This window comes from Amblyomma maculatum, chromosome 1 (genome assembly GCF_055883805.1).
Source record: "Amblyomma maculatum isolate TAMU_Amacu chromosome 1, ASM5588380v1, whole genome shotgun sequence".
NCBI lineage: Eukaryota > Metazoa > Arthropoda > Arachnida > Ixodida > Ixodidae > Amblyomma > Amblyomma maculatum.
The window spans coordinates 190,888,909-190,906,189 of record NC_139344.1 but is presented as its reverse complement, the minus strand read 5'-3'; the positions used below and the strand labels follow the sequence as shown (position 1 = coordinate 190,906,189).

At 47.6% G+C, this 17,281-nt stretch overlaps 1 pseudogene; it reads right to left on the bottom strand.

Moving 5' to 3' along the window:
• Positions 1-7,750: 7,750 nt before the first annotated feature.
• On the bottom strand, positions 7,751-9,033 carry LOC146205222 (uncharacterized; annotated as a pseudogene).
• Between the last annotated feature and the right edge of the window lie 8,248 nt (positions 9,034-17,281).

Below are 17,281 nucleotides of genomic sequence, written 5' to 3'. Positions count from 1 at the left end.
TCTACGCGGTGAACACTTGTTATTATGACGTACGCTTGCTTCCCGTTGTGAACATACGCGCTTTATAGCTGCAATTGCACTCGACCATAGCATTAAAATAATTTTCTGTGGTTGCATAACTTATTGACATTATAAAAGCACAATTAAAAATTTCTAGGGCACTTTGGACCACTAAAGTGCGACGAGGCGAGTATCGGCTGCGCGGTGGTCCGAAGCCCTCCACTACGGCACCTCTTTCTCTCCTTTTTCACTCCCACTTTCCTCCTTTTCCTTACGGCTCGGTTAAGGTGTCCGTGGAGAATTGTGACAGATACTGCGCCTTTTCTTTCGTGTAAACCATTTTCAAACGCCACTGATGCCAGCTGTGCTGCATATGCTTCTATATCATATATGCTGTCTGATGCGGCGTTCGAGGAAGCGCCAAATGAAAGACGCCGCACGAACGCCTTGATCGAACACCCGACGGGTTCAGCTTCGTATAAGCGTGAATCGCCCGGTGACGTAATCACAAATAGTGACGTCATTATGACGTAACTTCCGGTTATTAGACATGGCCGGATTGACGTCACATCCGATCATGACGTCAGGGCCGATTACGTCACCATGTGAAGACGTCATAGTAACACACATTTCAAGGTACGATATACTACACCACTGATGAGGTCATCATTTATTTTATGGCACGACATATACAAAGCTAGCGGCCCGGTAGCTGATTGCCTATTAGACAGAGCAGTTGGCAATGGAAGGCGGTATTCTTGAGAAAACCCACTGGTGAGGGACGCAGCCCAGGTCTGACGGTGCTTCGATGTAGGCACGCGAATGTTGACGATGACAGATACGACATACAATACTACTGATGACGTCATCATTTATTTCAAGGTACGATATACTACACCACTGATTACGTCATCACTTATTTCAACGTACGACATACTACACCACTGGTGACGTCATCAAACTGCCGCTGCGTCTGCGTGAGCATTTACTTCGCTGGAAGCATGCATTCTTTTTATCCTAATCTGAATTATTCGACTTGGCCGCGATTTCGCGGGCTTTAGAACGTGTAAGCGCGTGTATGGAGCGTGAAGCGGTCCCCAGCTCAGACCCCGTTTCTTCAGCTTTGCCTCCGAACGGTTAGAAAAGAGGTAAGCTAACTGCTCTGCAAGGTTACCGACACAGCCGCCTCTGTATGTAGTACATCAAACGGACCCTCAGTTGTGAGGCGTGCGACAGGCAGACAAATGTTATCATTCTGCGCCACCTGTTTGATCCACACGCACTCGCCGGTGGAATCCTGTGGTAAAACTATAGCGCTGGGTGTACCACATCCATCATGGCGGCGGGGTCGCGCAGAACAGGACAATTCCCATTTGCGGCCATTACGCGCATGTGCGGCTCCAGCAGGCGCCTTTTCCCTTCGACATCTGCTCGCGATGTGTCCGGGTTCATTAGAGCGGAAACAGACTGCCGGTTTCCTCGTCTTCTTCTCCCTCTCTTCTTTGTCAAGATCGTTTCTTACGGCTGCGTCGTTTTCGTGGTCCTCCTCATTTGTCTCTTTCCACGCGTGGCGGGTACTCGGTTATCATTCCGCGATGGGCGCTTCATGAAATCGCTGTGGTGCCTTGAGACTGTCTGCAGGCTCTCTGCGTCGCGTCTGACCTGGAACTTTTCTCTAAGCTCAGCGGTGCACTCGAGGCTTTTCTTTTCGGGCATGCCTTATACAAAGCCGCATTTCCTCATTTAGACTGTTGTAAAACTGTTCTAGACAGATTTCGTCTGCAACTTTACCACGGTCATCATTAGACTTCGGCGGCCTTGAGCCATCCGTTCAAATTTGCCTCGAGATTATAAGAAAACCCCTGAAAAGACCCAGAAGACCGTCTCCCTGCTTTTATGAACCGTCGGCGTTGGACATCGGCCGAGAGGCGGCACTTCGTGAGCAATATGTTGTTACTTTCTCGTAACCGCCTCTTTGGTAGGCTGAGCAAGCACGTCTGCCGCTTCGCAAGATAAAACGGTCACAAGGAGCTGAGGCCAGGTGGAAAGAAGAATTTCGTTTTTCTCGCATATGGACTCAAAGTTGACGAGGAAGAGTCCGATATCCTCACCTGTTGTGAAAGCTGACAGTAGGTCTTTCATTTTAGGCGGCTTGGATGTCTGACTGCTTGCAGCAGCAGTCCTGTACGCTTTCGCCAATTCTGCTTGCGCTTCCGCTAGCCTCACTTACCATTGTTCTCTTTCTAGCTCCATTTCATCTTTCCTTCTTCCTCACTCTATTTCCTCTCTCCTGTTTCGTTCCTCCTCCTCCGCTTTCCGCTTCATCTCTTCCCAGCATTCCACAGTGTCTCGTCTTCAAAGCCGTCGCTTTCGATCGCGCTGACAATCTGCTGCATTTTTCTCGCTTTCCCAAAATCAATCCCTCATCCCTCACACGTCAAGGGTATGCCCATTATTCGCAGTTTCCGCCTGTCCACGACAGCCCTATTTTTGGCGTCAAGTCACTCATGAGTACGTTGGTGGAAAGCAAGGCTCAAAGTCGAACAGACTTCTACAAACAACTTTCTTTACAAGGAAGACCGACACCTTACGTTAAGGCTGGTGAAACTTAAGGAGAGAAGGCGATACACTCACCAAAACGGAAGCGAGGGCACTACGCAGACCATCCCACCGTTGCCAACAAGTTGTTAAAGACCAGAACATGGAAGGTAAATTAAACGCTGCCATGATGAAACCTGTGTAGCTCCATCTACATACACTAAAAGATATGTGTGAAATTACAAGTATTTTTAAAGAGAATTTCTGTCGCCGTAAAGAGAATATCTGCTCTACATCACTGACCAAAGTACGTTCACAAAAAAAAAAAGAAAAAACAGTAATTTTCTGTTTTCCAGCCGAAACCTTGATTGGAAGGCAAACAATTCGATATATTTTTGTCGTCAATTTTATTTTCTACCGCAAACTGATTTTTACTTGGATAGTAGGTAAATGCTGAATAGAAAGTGAAATGGTATGACAACCCCGAAAGCGCTGTCCGACGATCGGCTGCGTAACAATTTCGATTTGAAAGAAGATAACTAGTGGCGCCAGATTGAGGTCCGTTGTTGATTGGCTCCCTGCTACAGTGGTATCAGTTACTCATTTTTTCATTTGTCTCTTTTCGGTGGCTAGACAACGACTGTTAAGGCGGGTTTGCCTTCCCTTCTTTGTCAATCTGCTGTCGGCTGCTGGCTCTACCCTACTTTCTTCGTTTGCTGCATGGTGATGAGTGCACAGCACGGGAGCTTGCCTTCTATTTTTTAGGCACAAGTGTGAGGGAGCTTGTCCCTGACATACCACTCAACAGGGGACCTCAGGCTTTCCGGATGCCTGTTTTTTATTCGTGTATGGTGGCATTTCGTCGCCACGCCCACCATGTGAGCTCTGACTTAGACATCTCGGCGAACAGAGTAGTGGAGTCAATGGGAACGTTACTACTTCCGCTGGTGCCGGCGAAACGTAAATGAAGGGCGGATTCCACTTGTTAGTTACCACTCACAGCGTCGTTTCTGCCAGGGCATATAGGTGAATTTATGTGGCTTTTGGAGTGGGGGGCAATGCCAACACGAGATCGGCTGCAACGATGGGGCATTGCGCGGACAGCGCAGTGCCCCAGCTGCCCACTTTAAGAATCCAATCGTCACATGGCCCAGCAATGCGTCGTTACTTGTGTTTTTTGGAGGGCAGTTCATGCCGGTTTCAGAAGTCTAGGTATTAACCGATTTCAGATAAATGGTAGATGTCCTTGCGGTCGCTTTGCCTGATTGCTGATTGTAGCTGGCGCTTTCGCGTTATGGCGCAATCGTTGTGAGGCTGTCGCAGTGATCCAGTGCGGACTTGCGCTTTTCTGGCTGAGGAACTTTTCTACCTTGAGGAGCGAGAGTTCCTTCGCCAATGGTCTTGCCCTTTTGTTTCCGTGTCGAATGGACGTGTCCGGGTGGTTTCTAACCCACCTTGGTACCTGTAATATAATGTAAATATTTATGTTAACTCACTCCTGTATACATCGCAACACACATGTGCATCCAAACATGTCGAATGGACGTGTATTGAGTGGTTTTTAACACACCTTGGTACCTGCAATATAATGCAAATATATATGTCCACTCACAGCTGTTCACATCGCTACCCACATGTGCAATACATAGAGTGAATGCGATTGCTGTATATGTTTATATCTATTTTATTTGGCAAATTATTCTACGCTGTCTATACATTGTAAAAAAGGCGTGTGAAATTACAGGTATATTTAAAAACAATTTCTGTCCCCGTACATAGAATATCTGTTCTACTTCACTGACGGAAATACGTTCCCGAAAATAAAACTAATTCTCTGTTTTCCAGCCGAAACCTTGATTGGAAGGCTAACATTTCGATAAATATTTGTCGTCTGTTCCTTTTTCTACCGCAAACTGATATTTACTTGAATAGTAGGTAAATGCCGAATAGAAAGCGAAATAGTATGACAACCCCGAAGGCGCTGTCTGACGATCGACTGCGTAACAATTTCGATTCGAAAGAAGGCAACTAGTGGCGCCACATTGAGGTCTGTTGTTGATTGGCTCCTTACCACAGTGGTATCTGTTGTGCATTTTTCCACTTGCCTCTTTTTGGTGGCTAGACGACGACCGTTGCAGGGCCAACTTTATGGGTGCCATCGAATATTGATAGCGCTGAGAGATATTCGTGAGATAGAGTTAGAAGGCTTTCGCCTTAAAAATAGTGTTAATTGAAGAAATCGGCGCTTAACGCAATTTATTGTTGTTACAGGAAGAAAAAAATGAGAAATAAAAGACGAGTAAAAAAGATAATATTGCATCATTGTTTTAACTGTGACAGAAAAAAAACACAGAAAAATAAAAAAAAATAAAAACGCAGTATAACAGAAAATTTTTTTGTCAATTTACAAAAATTTTCTATCAGTTCTAAACAGAAAAAGCTGTAAAATCCCAGAAAATTTCAAAACAGAAAACGTAGCAAAACAGAAAATGTCTGGCAGGACAGCTGCCAGAAAATTTCTGTATTTTTCAACAGAAGTTTTTCACAAACTGCCAAATTTTATTCTGTATGTAAATACTGATATACGTATTCGCTCTTTAGGATGTATTTTAGATGCAATTTCCTTTATTGTTAATCATGTGCATTTCTTGTTTTGGTCATTTGTCGCCGCTCATGTGAATGTCTAACGTGAATGTCTAATGTCTAATAAAACTTTTCTAAACACGACTGTTGCGCGGCCAACTTTATGTGCTCCGTTGAGTATTGCCAGCGCCGAGAGATACCCCTGAGATGGAGTTGGCAATGCTTTCGCCTTAAAAATGGTGTTTATTGAAGAAATTGGCGCTTAACGCAATTTTATTGCTTTTACCGGCAGAAAAACAGGTGAAATAAAAGATGAGTAAAAAAAATATATATTTGCATAATTCTTTTCACTGCGACAGAAAAAAAGAAGACAGATAAAAACTAAAAACACCGTATAACAGAAAAGTTTTGTCAATTTACAAAAATTTTCCATCAGTTGTAAATAGAAAAAACTAAAATCACATGAAAATTAAAAACAGAAAACATAACAGAACAGAAAATTTCTGGCAGGACAGCTGCTAGAAAATTTCTTTATATTTCAGCACAAATTTTTTTTACAGTGTATATAATTTTTACAGTAATTTTATATTTAGACGCCGCAACGAAATGGCATTGGACTGCCAAGTGATGCTTCCACGGTATAGTAGCGCTTGCGCTTTTCCGTGTCTGTGAAGTTTTCGTGTCTGGCTGCTTGTAGAATCGACGATAGTGAATTTCAGTCTCACGGTAAGACTGTACTGCACCTCTCACGATGGCGGGGGCACCATCCACAAGTAGAGAGAATGGTTCGATTAAGTGCATGATACCTCTGTGTGTAAAAATACTGTGGCTGCGGCTTTTAAATTTGTTTTGCACGCCAAATAATATGCCAGATACTAGCAAATCTCTTGCAGTACGCAATATATTTTACTTTCGCGCGGTGTCTCCGAAAATCTGTCGCAGCCCGTGCTTTACAAACAGGCGGCATGCCGCAAGTGCGAGTAAACGCGTCGATTGCACTGACTCCCTTATGTCGACGCTTTTGTTTCAGTAGGGCAGAAGAAGGAATTACCGTCCGATCATCCGAGCTGGAGCTACGAAAAGTGTTTTTATTTTTTTTTTTTAACAAATGTCGCCGGCGTGGCATCGTTATCATAAACAACACCAGCCGGTCACGAAATTCAGCGTGGCTGGTTAGTGCGTGCTGCTAATCACAACAGAACCGGTCGAATATCATAGGGAAATCCGCAAAGGTGGAGTAGAATTGTAATAAGGGAGTAATTACTCATTGACATCCACCCGAGCGCAGCCATACGGCTACAGAGGAAAGATATGCAGCTTTCTTAAAAACTTTGTAGTTGAAGAAAAATTCGTCTTGATCCGGGGATCGAACCCTGGACCACCGCCAATTCATTGGACAGTTACCGCTTTGTAACGCGATATTCAGTGACAGTTGCGGGGGTATTTATATTACACGAAAGACTAAATATAAATAGACTGTTGAGACGACGCGCATATATAAAGTTACAACATTATTTTGATTTTTACAATACTTTTACGCTGCTGCGAGAATAGAAGAAAACGCGAAGAGCTTAATGTGGGCGCTGTAAAAAGAAGTAGACGTCTACCGTGCACTGCTCAGGAGGGCGTGCTATAAAGAAGTTGGCGCGAGTCCTGGGACGAGGACGAAGAATGAAGGCACATACACGACAATCGCCATCTATGCCTCCTTGTTGAATCGTCGCATGTGTATCTCCTTTCGTCGACCCTCGTCATATTCGCGTGAAATTCTTCATAACATTCTACTATTGCCTTCTGACTGCGCAGTGCGCTTCTCTGGCCACACCTTTCTCGATACCAGGTAACTCTCCTCCTCCTCTCACGGAAGCAAGTCTCCGAACATGCCAGCTCCATCTCTGAAGGAGTGGGAGGCCGTGCTGCGCTGCTCGGACCAAGCCACCCAGGCTTGGGTCACTGAGTGGGCCGAAGAGATCGCCGACAGGACGCAACTGGCGGCTATCTGGCGCGGCCACAATCAAACTGAACCCTCACCTCTTAAAGCCGATGAAAGTAAACATTTCCCCATCCCATCCATCCAAACATGGCTCACGTGATGACTAGCCTCCTGTTACGCCCTGCCACGTACAACACTGACGCAAATCCCAAGAACGGGCGCGTAACAAGTGTCGCTCTGAAAAAGAATTCGTCGCACGTATGTCGGTTCTTACCGCTTTAAATCGAAACCTACAACTCCTATTTATACACGTCGCGCTGATGATCGATTACTGCTAATGCATCATTTTTTTTTCACAAACAAGAATAAAAATACAAACCAAGAAAGTACAATTATGGAATTTCTTTTTATGAATGACCCGACCCAGTCTTTAACTAAAATTTTAGAACCAGGGTTTTAACGCCACAATTTTTTACCCCTCATATAGCAAACGATACTGGCTGAGAAAAAAAAAAAAATCTCCTTGAAAGATAGCATTCAGAGAGTGGCGTGACGTGGATTTGCTTTACTGCTAAGTCTCCGTAACAAGATTTTGCCGTATTCAAGACAGAGCGAAAGTGCACAGGGAAACATAACAAATGAAACTTCGTGAGCACATACATATGGCGTCCGCGCCCTAGAAGCAGCAAACATCGATCATTTAAATGGCATTTTGAGAGTGAATCCAAGGGAAAAAATGTTGTCTTTGACATAGTTGCTCTCGAAAACACACCTTTCAAGCTTGCTGAGAGTGACCCAGTCTGAAAAAAGATCTGTTTCGGTAGAGTAACCAGTTGCCACCTTAGAGAAGAGGTCGCTGGGAGAGAAGACCCTGGTCACATGGTTCCCTTTTCCAGACTTGTCGAACAGCCTGAAGCGAAGTGCCGCCTGGAACGGCCAGGACAATTTCTGGCCGCTCTCGTCGTCGTTCTGCATTATCTTCAGGGACATGGTGAGTTCGATATGGGAAATGCCATCAATGCAAACTATGAGCTGTGCTGTGCACCCTTTTGCGATTCGGATCCGTTCACTTTTTATGTAATATAGACCTACTCGCCTTTTGGAATACTGGTCAATATTCCACACGTGCTCTTGACGGTGCTGGCGTAGCGGGCTCTCGAGAAGAGGTGCAGAAACCGACGGTGCCGGTGTTTTCAGGCGTTTACAGTTTCATGTGCCCAAGAATGTCCTGGAATATCGCATCGCATTGCCGTGAAATGTGTTCCACAGCAGGTGAGGCGGCTTTGGAAGCGACCACTTCCATGATCTCTTGCAATTCTTCTTTGCTCGGTGAATTCGTGAGAAGCGTTTCTGATTGCTTGGGAGCAGTATTTTGCTCTCCCGCACTATTGCGTTCTCGATATTCAGTGGCGCCACATTCTTTATCCGATAGGCCGCTGCTGCCAGACACAAGAACTGCCACTTCATTTCGACGACGGGTCTTGGCGGAGGCTGGGCGCTTAGAGGTCGGAGCCTCGTTCTTGCTATGAGCTGTTGCCACATGACTGGCGAAGTCAGACCGCAGCATAGTATTAGAACATAAGCGGCAGGCTACTTTGTAATACGTACAATCTTCGCAGTGCATGAACATGCTCCTTAATGTGCCAATGTAGGCACAGCCGTTGTCTCTGTTCCAACACCGCGCCCGTAGTTGGTGCAGCTCGTCAAAGCCGATGGTCGTTGTGGGAAGTGGTTTGCGAGGACGAAAATTTTTGCCATCCAACGGGCAATGTAAACTTTTTTCATGTTTACGCACCGTCCCCAAAAAGCAGTCCTTGCAGAACGCATGCTTGCAGCCGAGGGTTATAGTACACGGACGGTACCACGAAGCAGAGAGAGCAGGCGGGCACGCCGGCAGGAAGTGCAGCAACTAGCAGGAGCGGTCGTTCATCGAGAAAGTTGCCGAAACCTTTCAAGGTTACTTCTATCTTCTGAGCCATCCTTATACTAGAGGCCGATGGGGATGGCAGCGATGGAGAAGCGGCAAGGCAGAGTACAAGTGGAAACGGCCGCAGAGTGTCGCCTTCTATACTAGAGGAAACTTCGTCAGAAGAAGAGGTAAAAAGCCATTAGTGAAAAAACAGCGCAACAACAACGAGACACACAAGAGACAAGCGCTGTCTCTCAAGTGTCTCATTGTTGTTGCGCTGTTTTTTCACTAATGGATAACCAACACGCCCAAGCAGCCGTTGTTGTAAAAAGCCAATTCGGGATCACGCTATGTTTTTGCCTTTTCATTTGCTTCTTACTTTTTATTTACCAAATAATATCCTGCTAGCTTTATATAACTTTGTTTATTCTCCCAATTCACGGCCGATCTGGCATATGTGCCATTAGACGCCTGGTCAAACCACCTAAGCATCACAGGATGCTGTAGAAGAGCGTATAAATAGTGCTAACATAGCGCTCGATGTCGTCAGGAAGCCGAGAAACAGCGGTAAGCTGGTAAGACGTTGGGCAAAGAAAACCCTTCCGCCTGGGCCCGCCCAATGTACCACATCATCATCATCATCATCATCATCATCATCATAGTCTTCGTCATCATCGGCAGCAGAAGAAGACAAAACATTTTTTAGTACTACGGGAAGCGAACGAGGTAAGCCTGCCACTTTGATGGCTTTTGCGGCACAGTAGGACCAGTGTTGCTGGACCTCAGAAAAAAGGTGAATCGTGCTAACCAGTTTCCTGAGTAATGATATACTCTAATAATGAACTTTTAATCATTAAACGTAGGCACCTAGATGCAATTAGAGATATGTGTACCTAACCAGCGTAAAGAAAACCGGCAGGCGATGGCATTCGAAGCCAACCAACGCCGCATTAATGTTGAGACTGCTAAAGCGCCCCTACTCTGTTAAAATAGACGAAAATACACTGTTGTCCCACATAGAATGTGCAGTTCTGCTAAAAAAGCAGCAGATCTCCCTGTTGAGAGTGGAAACGCGTACCAGTTTTTGGCTTGAAAAGGCTGCGCCATTCGCGGACGATTGATTGATTGAAAAAACTTTGTTTGCCATCAGAAAAAGCCGATCATCCCCGCGTCCGGCTCGCAGTCTTCGGAGACGGGGGCTACCGCATTGAAGTCTAGCTGGCAGGCCTTGACCTATAGCAGCCTCTTCAGCCAGGTGGATGATGTCCCGCTGGAGCGTACACCCAGCTAATAGGACATGAAGACTATTTTACTTGTTGGAGAGAAGAAACTGAAAAGTCCGTGGAGGCGAATTTGCAACAAGGGCTTCCTATGCGTCGGCCACGTTGCTCACTGGGCTCATGTGAGCACTTAGCGCTAGCACGGTGGAAGCGGCAAGAAACGGCAGTTGAACCGGTTCGCAACAGCACAGAGAGGAGATGAGACGGACGGAATCGCTGGAGTCTGTTAAAAACTCTTTTAATAGCATATGTAGTTTTTAACCGTAACGTAGATAGTTTTGTTCAGTGACATGCAAACGCACGCGCTTTTTTGTTTCTGCACTTAAAAATAACGTTTTGAAAAAAAAAAAAAAGCTGTTGTAGTACCGGGACCCTATTTTCGACACACATGGCCGCCGTTCAGCGCCATGTTGTTTCTCGGATTGGTTGCCAGAAAATTCGCGTATTTCATATTATTGGCACGAAATTGCGGTCTGTGAAAACGGCTTTTTGCGGTGACGTAAAAATGACGTGAACGTGAAAAATTCTTTTGAGCAGCGCTATTCATGATGTCTGGATGGTATTTATAAGTAATTGTGGAGAGAAAACAGAGGTATATATGATAGAAAGGGAAGCACTTACGAATTGTATGAACTGACCACTGTCAAGAGCCGACTCCTGAAATCTGATTGGCTGACGTTGTGTGGCGGGAAATACGTCATGCATAAACATTTATTGATGACGTCCAAATGACGTTTCATTACGTAATGGATGAATTCTGCCATTGCTGTAAATGGCCAAAGTTGGACGCCGCATTTCGAGCCACTCGAGGGGGCCGCGTAAAAAACATGGCGGATTTGACGTGCAGTATAGGCGGCTGTTAGCTCACCGCAGTTTGGTAGACAGTTTGGTGGATTTTGAAGTAAGCTGACACATCTTGTTGTAATTGCAGAAAGCACTGAAAGACGTCATAAGGGAACTTTTCAGCTGCGTCATCCTTTAAAGGGTTAATAATGAAGACGCAGATTTACAGCCGCACGAGGGTGCGTATAGCTACCCTCCCGTTGCAAATGCTTTGCTCTCATAAAGAAACTATAGAGAAACCATCGATCCGCGCCGTTGTTGCCAAGCGCAGCAATGCGGCCCGCTAACTCAAGCGGTTGATCTGCGCAAGACGAGGCATTTTAGAGAGCAACAAATGGTAAAGTTGGGCGAGTTGTAGGTTTATCATGATGGTTTCGTAGGCACTCTTTAACACAGAGACAAATAAAAGAAGAGAAATAAAGGTGCTGGTCCCGTGTTTTCTTCTCTTTGTCTCTGTGTTAAACAGCGCCCATCACACCATCACGAATTTCAGAGCACCGCGATGCTTTCTAATTATCCATCTGGTCGGTTCGTGAGTACAACTTGAGTGGTCATGTGGTGCGATGGCTGTGCAGCGCGCGATAGGCAATGAGGGATCACCAAAGACTGTCTTAAAATTCCCGCAGCGATAACAAAGCATCTACCCTTGAGAGCCATTCTGGAGGTTCTGCGGCCACTTTTTGAAGCGCAATAAACCACTCCATACTCTCTCGAAAATAAATTCGAGCTGGTCTGGCATCCCTGTCACAGTGATAGCCTGCCATTCTGGAGCGCCATATATAGTGGAGGTCAATAAGCATAATTACGTCAAATGGAACCCCATCCTAATTCCTTATGCTTAAATATCGAATGCCGTTCGAGTCTAGTGGAAAGTCCTTCTTTATAGTCCGTTGTAATACATATTCCCAAGAATATACCCTTTCCCAATAATGTAAAAAAACATAATCCATTGTTTCCGGCTTTTTACAGATTAAACAACGTGAAACGCTCTCTATAATTTCCCTTGCCTAGCAGTGAAAATGATAGCGATACTGCGCCTTTCCTTTCCTTTCCTGTAGACGAATTATAGAACGACGGTGGACTTTAATGCGTTCAATAAAATGCTGGTTGTGTTAGACAAGGGGCGCGCGATGTACCGTCCCGACAGGTCATGACGTCACAAGATTCATGCATATACGAAGCTGACCCCACCGGGCGTCCGATCCAGGCGTCCGTGCGCCCTTTCATTTGCCGCTTCCTCGAACGTCGCACCACACAGCAAACAGAAGCAGACCAATATGCATCTAGGAGGCGTTAGTAAAGCAGGCATCAGCGGCGTTTGAAATTGATTTGCAGGACAGAAAAGGTGCAGTATCTGTCACAGTTCTCCGCGTACACATGTACCATGCCGTAAAGGATGCCGAGGAATGTGAAACAGTAGTCACCCTCTTTACTCGAAGCATCATTCACCGCCACATTCGCAACAAATACGTAGCAGAATGCGGCACTCAGGCTTTCGCCTTTCACCACTTTAGTCGCCAAAATGTCTCGTAATTTTTTATCAAGTGGCCCAGGACAGGAAGGGACTGCAGGCGGCGCCTAATTTCGTCGGAGGCTTCTGCTTGCGGCGCATCCAATTTAAAAGGTTAGTCTTTGTAAGCTGCGTCAACGGTTCGACGATACGCGAAAGTTCCTGACAAATAGTCGATAGTAAGCGCATAGCCCAAGAAATATGCGCATAGCTTTCTTGTAGGCGGGAGGTGGACACTGAGCGATAGCAGCTGTTTTATCTGGGTCTGGGCGAACACCATCTTTGCTAATGATGGGACCTAGAATCCGCTGCTCCTCGTAGGCGAAGTAACATTTCTCTGGTTTCAATATTAGCCTTGACGACTTGATTGCGTCGAGCACTGCCCGAAGCCTTTTCAGGTGGCCTTCAAAGCTTGAGGAGAAGACAACGACGTCGTCTAAGTACACGAGACAAATGTACCACTTCAAGCCAATCAATACGGTATCCATTACTCGTTGGTGCAGAGCAGAGGCCGAAAGGCATTACTTTGAACTCGAAGAGGCCGTCTGGTGTTATAAGCGCTGTCTTCTCGCGGTCTCTTTCGTCAACCTCAATTTTCCAGTATCCGCTTTTTATGTCCATCCATGAAAAGTACTTAGCGTTGCAAAGCCGATCCAGTGTGTCGTCGATGCGGGGGAATTAGTACTACGTCCTTGTTCGTTACGCTATTCAAGCGGCGGTAATCAACGCCAGAAACGAAGTGTTCCGTCTTGTTCACCAGAACGACGGAATACGCCCATGGGCTTTTCGATGGCTGAATGATGTCGTCACGAAGCATTTCCTTAACTTGATCGCGGATGGCCTGGCGTTCCCGCTGTGACACGGTAGGGAATGTGGCGCAGAGGCCGGGTGGGTTCGTCAGTTAAACGATGCGGGGCTTTGCCAACGGAGTTTGTCGCACCTTTGACGCTGATAAAAAGCACTCGCTGTAGCTTTCAAGAAGACGGCGAATCCAGTCTTGCCTGTCTCGGGGTAGTTCTGTGTTGATGTCGAACGTGGGCTTAGATAGGTTGGGCGTATCGTCTTCTAGTTGGCCGGGAAGGGTGAAGAGATATAGGCTGTCCGCTATAGCTTGTCGAGGAAAGCGATCGTCGTGTTCTTGTTAAGATGCCGGTATTCTTTGGTGAAGTCCGTCACTAGCACCTGAACCTGTCCTCCTTGGATATGGCCGACACCTCTTGCGATTCCGAGCCCTTTTTCCAAAAGCAACTGGGTGTTTCCTTCGACGACGCCTTCAGCGGTTTCGAGTTCTGCATCACCCACTCAGGCGACGACACTTGATCGGGGCGGATGGTCAATTATCAGTCGGGGACGTTTAGAGCGATGTGATACGTCGATGTCGTCGTAGTAGGTATGGAGTTGCCCGTCGAGAGCTTGATGAGCTTTGAGCGAAAGTCGATGATGGCCCTATGCTCACTCCAGAAGTCCATACCCAAACTCACGTCACGGGAGCACTGCTTCAAAACCACGAAGCTCGTAGGGTAAGTGCGTCCATTTACTTTTACTCTTGCGGTGCATCGCCCGGCTGGCGTAATAAGGTTCCCATCAGCGGTGCGGATTAGTGGGCCATCCCAAGTGGTCGTCACTTTCTTGAGCTGGGCGGCGAACGTTCCACTGATGACAGAATAGTCGGCTCCGGTGTTCACTAAGGCGGTAACCGTGCGACCATTGACAGCAACTTCGAGGTCACTTGTCCGTGTCCTCGTATTACGTGTTGGCTTCAGTGTTCGATCTCTACTTCGCCGTGTCCTGAGGTCGCGGTCTCTAGATCGTTCTGAACAGCCTATAAATTGAGCGTTGACAAGTGTGACGGGCATTCTTTGTTCGACGATCGACGAGCACGTTTGTTGCTATCGCCGCCGTCGAGTTGCTGAGTTCTTTTGCGGGCGCAAGTCAGCCCAATGAATAGTTAATTTCAGTACCATCAAGCCTGTGTCTTCTTTTGGTGTCAACGGCCTTGTCACCACTACGTGACATCTGGTGGAGGTGCTGCCTTTGATCCTTCAAGCGAAGACCCCAGCCTTGTTCCTGTTACCCTGGAGGAACAGCCAACAGGCCACCGAACCTGTCGCCGGCTTCAAGGGCTCCAACATGAACACGGTCTGCTGCCTGACCCCATTCGATCTGGAAAGGCATCGACGCTGACAATGGCCCAGCCTACAGCACCGGTTGTTTTCTTTCAACCCCGTGAACCCTCCTGCTTCCATGGACGACCGGACGAAGATGCAGAAGACTGGATGGACCTTTTCGACCGTGTGGCAGAATTCAACGGCTGGAACGACGCCGCGAAACTCAGGCAAGTCTACTTTGTTCTTCAAGGATATGCCCGAGTGTGGTTCGAAAATCATGAGGCAGCTATGAAGGATTGAGAGATTTTCAAGGAAGCGTTTTTGACTGCCTTTTCAAGCATCGTCCGAAAGGAAAGAGCACAGGCCCTCCTTCAGTCAAGACTGCAACTTCCTAACGAGCCTGTCCTGGCGTACGTTGAGGAGATGAAGCGCCTATTTCGCCGCGCCGACCCTAACATGACCGAAGGTGAGAGTCAAATTTTTAATGCGAGGCGTTAAAGAATTCCAAGGGAAGGAAAGCGTAGCAGGGGGCGGCAGAAAGTTAGGTGGGCGGATGAGATTAAGAAGTTCACAGGGGTCAAGTGGATGCAGCTAGCACAGAACCGGGTTAAGTGGAGAAATACGGGAGAGGCCTTCGCCCTGCAGTGGGTATAATCAGGCTGATGATGATGATGATGATGATGTTAAAGAATCGCTTTTTGGAAGTCTTGTCCGAAATGCACCAAAACCGTGGCGGAATTTGGAAAGGAAGCGTCTGCCATCGAGAAGACGTTGGACACCCGGATGCGCCACTACGAGCGATCACTTCAGCCGGACTACTCAAGCCATTACCCCAGCGCATCTGCAAGCGGAGAGAACCTTCGGGACCTCATCCGGGAGATCGTGCGAGAGGATCTCCGCCGATTGATGCCATCATCGCAACAACAGCAGGTGGTTACGCTCGCGGACGTCGTCCGTGAAGAAGTCCAGCAGGCGCTGGGCGTTCCTCAAGCGACGGCTGCGACTGTTCCAGCACAAGAGGCAACAGCGATGAACTACGCTGCTGCATTACGTCGCCCTGCGCCCCGACGTGATGACTTTCCGAGCACTCGCCGCTATCGTCCTGTTCCTGAAAACCGCACCTTAGCCCCCGCCCGCCAAGCATACCAACGATCCTCAAGCCACAGGAAGTGCGACGCCTGTAGGACAGCAAACAACCGGCTATTATGCTTCCACTGCGGTGAGGCCGGCTACATTCTGCGCCACTGCCCGTACCGACGAATCGGTTTCCGCGGATTTGCAGTCGACGCTTCACGAACACGCCCAGGTGAACGACCGCAAGAAATTGACATCTGCGTAGCGGTGAGATTGCGCCACCAAGCCGTCGGTTCAAGTTTCCATCGCCGTACAGGGTCCGCTTTGCGTCGCCAGGCCGTAACTACGATAAAAGCGTACGCGGAAGGTCTCCAAGTCCGCACAGGGGAAACTAAATAGAGCAACATTTGGAGGTGAGGTTGCTCAACGGCGAAAAGACGAGCATCCTCCGCCGCCGACGACCACTAACGACGACACAGCCATTTCACCGCCGCTCCACACGACGACATTGACGACAACACGACGAGAGTGCAAGCCGACACCGCCGCCCAGTGAAGTAACAACGGTATGCCCCGGCCATGACCTCAAGAAACGACGGAGCCGAGATCGAACACAAAGACCCACGTGCAATGCGAGGACGCGAACAAGTGACCTTGAAGTTGATGTCGACGGTCGCAGAGTCACTGCCCTAGTAGATACCGGAGCTGACTATTCAGTCATCAGTGGACTGTTAACCTCCCATCTCAGGAAAGTTACAACCGCTTGGGATGGCCCGCTGATTCGCACCGCAGGTGGCAACCTGATTACTCCATCGGGACGATGTACTGCAAGAACAATCGTAAATGGGCGTACTTACCCTGCCAGCTTTGTGATCTTGCAGCAGTGCTCCCACGACGTTATTTTAGGCATGGACTTCCTAAATGAACATAGGGCTATCATCGACCTGCGATCCAAGCTCATCAAGCTCTCTGCAGACAAAGCCATTCCTGCTACGACGACGTCGATGCAACACATCGCTCTAAACGTCCTCGATGAAGAAGTGACCGTGCTGCCCCGACCAAGCGTCGCCGTCAGCGTAGGTAGCACAGACATCGAAACCGCTGAAGGCATCGTCGAAGGAAATATCCAATTGCTCTTGGAACGAGGTATCGGCATCGCAAGAGGCATCGCGAAATTCCGGAGAGGACAAGCTCAGGTGCTGGTAGCAAACTTCACCGAAGAATACCGGCATCTCAAAAAGGCCACGACGATCGCTTTTCTCGAAGAATTAGCGGACCTCAAAGATGTATTCACCCTCCACGACCAAACGCTGGAAGACGCACCGGACCAATTCCGCCAGCCCACATTTGACATCAACCTGGCATTGACCCACAGCAGGAAAGACCAGATTCTCAGTCTTCTTCGAAGCTACTGGGAGTGCTTCTCGTCATCATCGAAGGTACGACAAACACCACTGGCCAAGCACCGCATTATAACGGACGAACACGCCCGACCTCTGCGCCA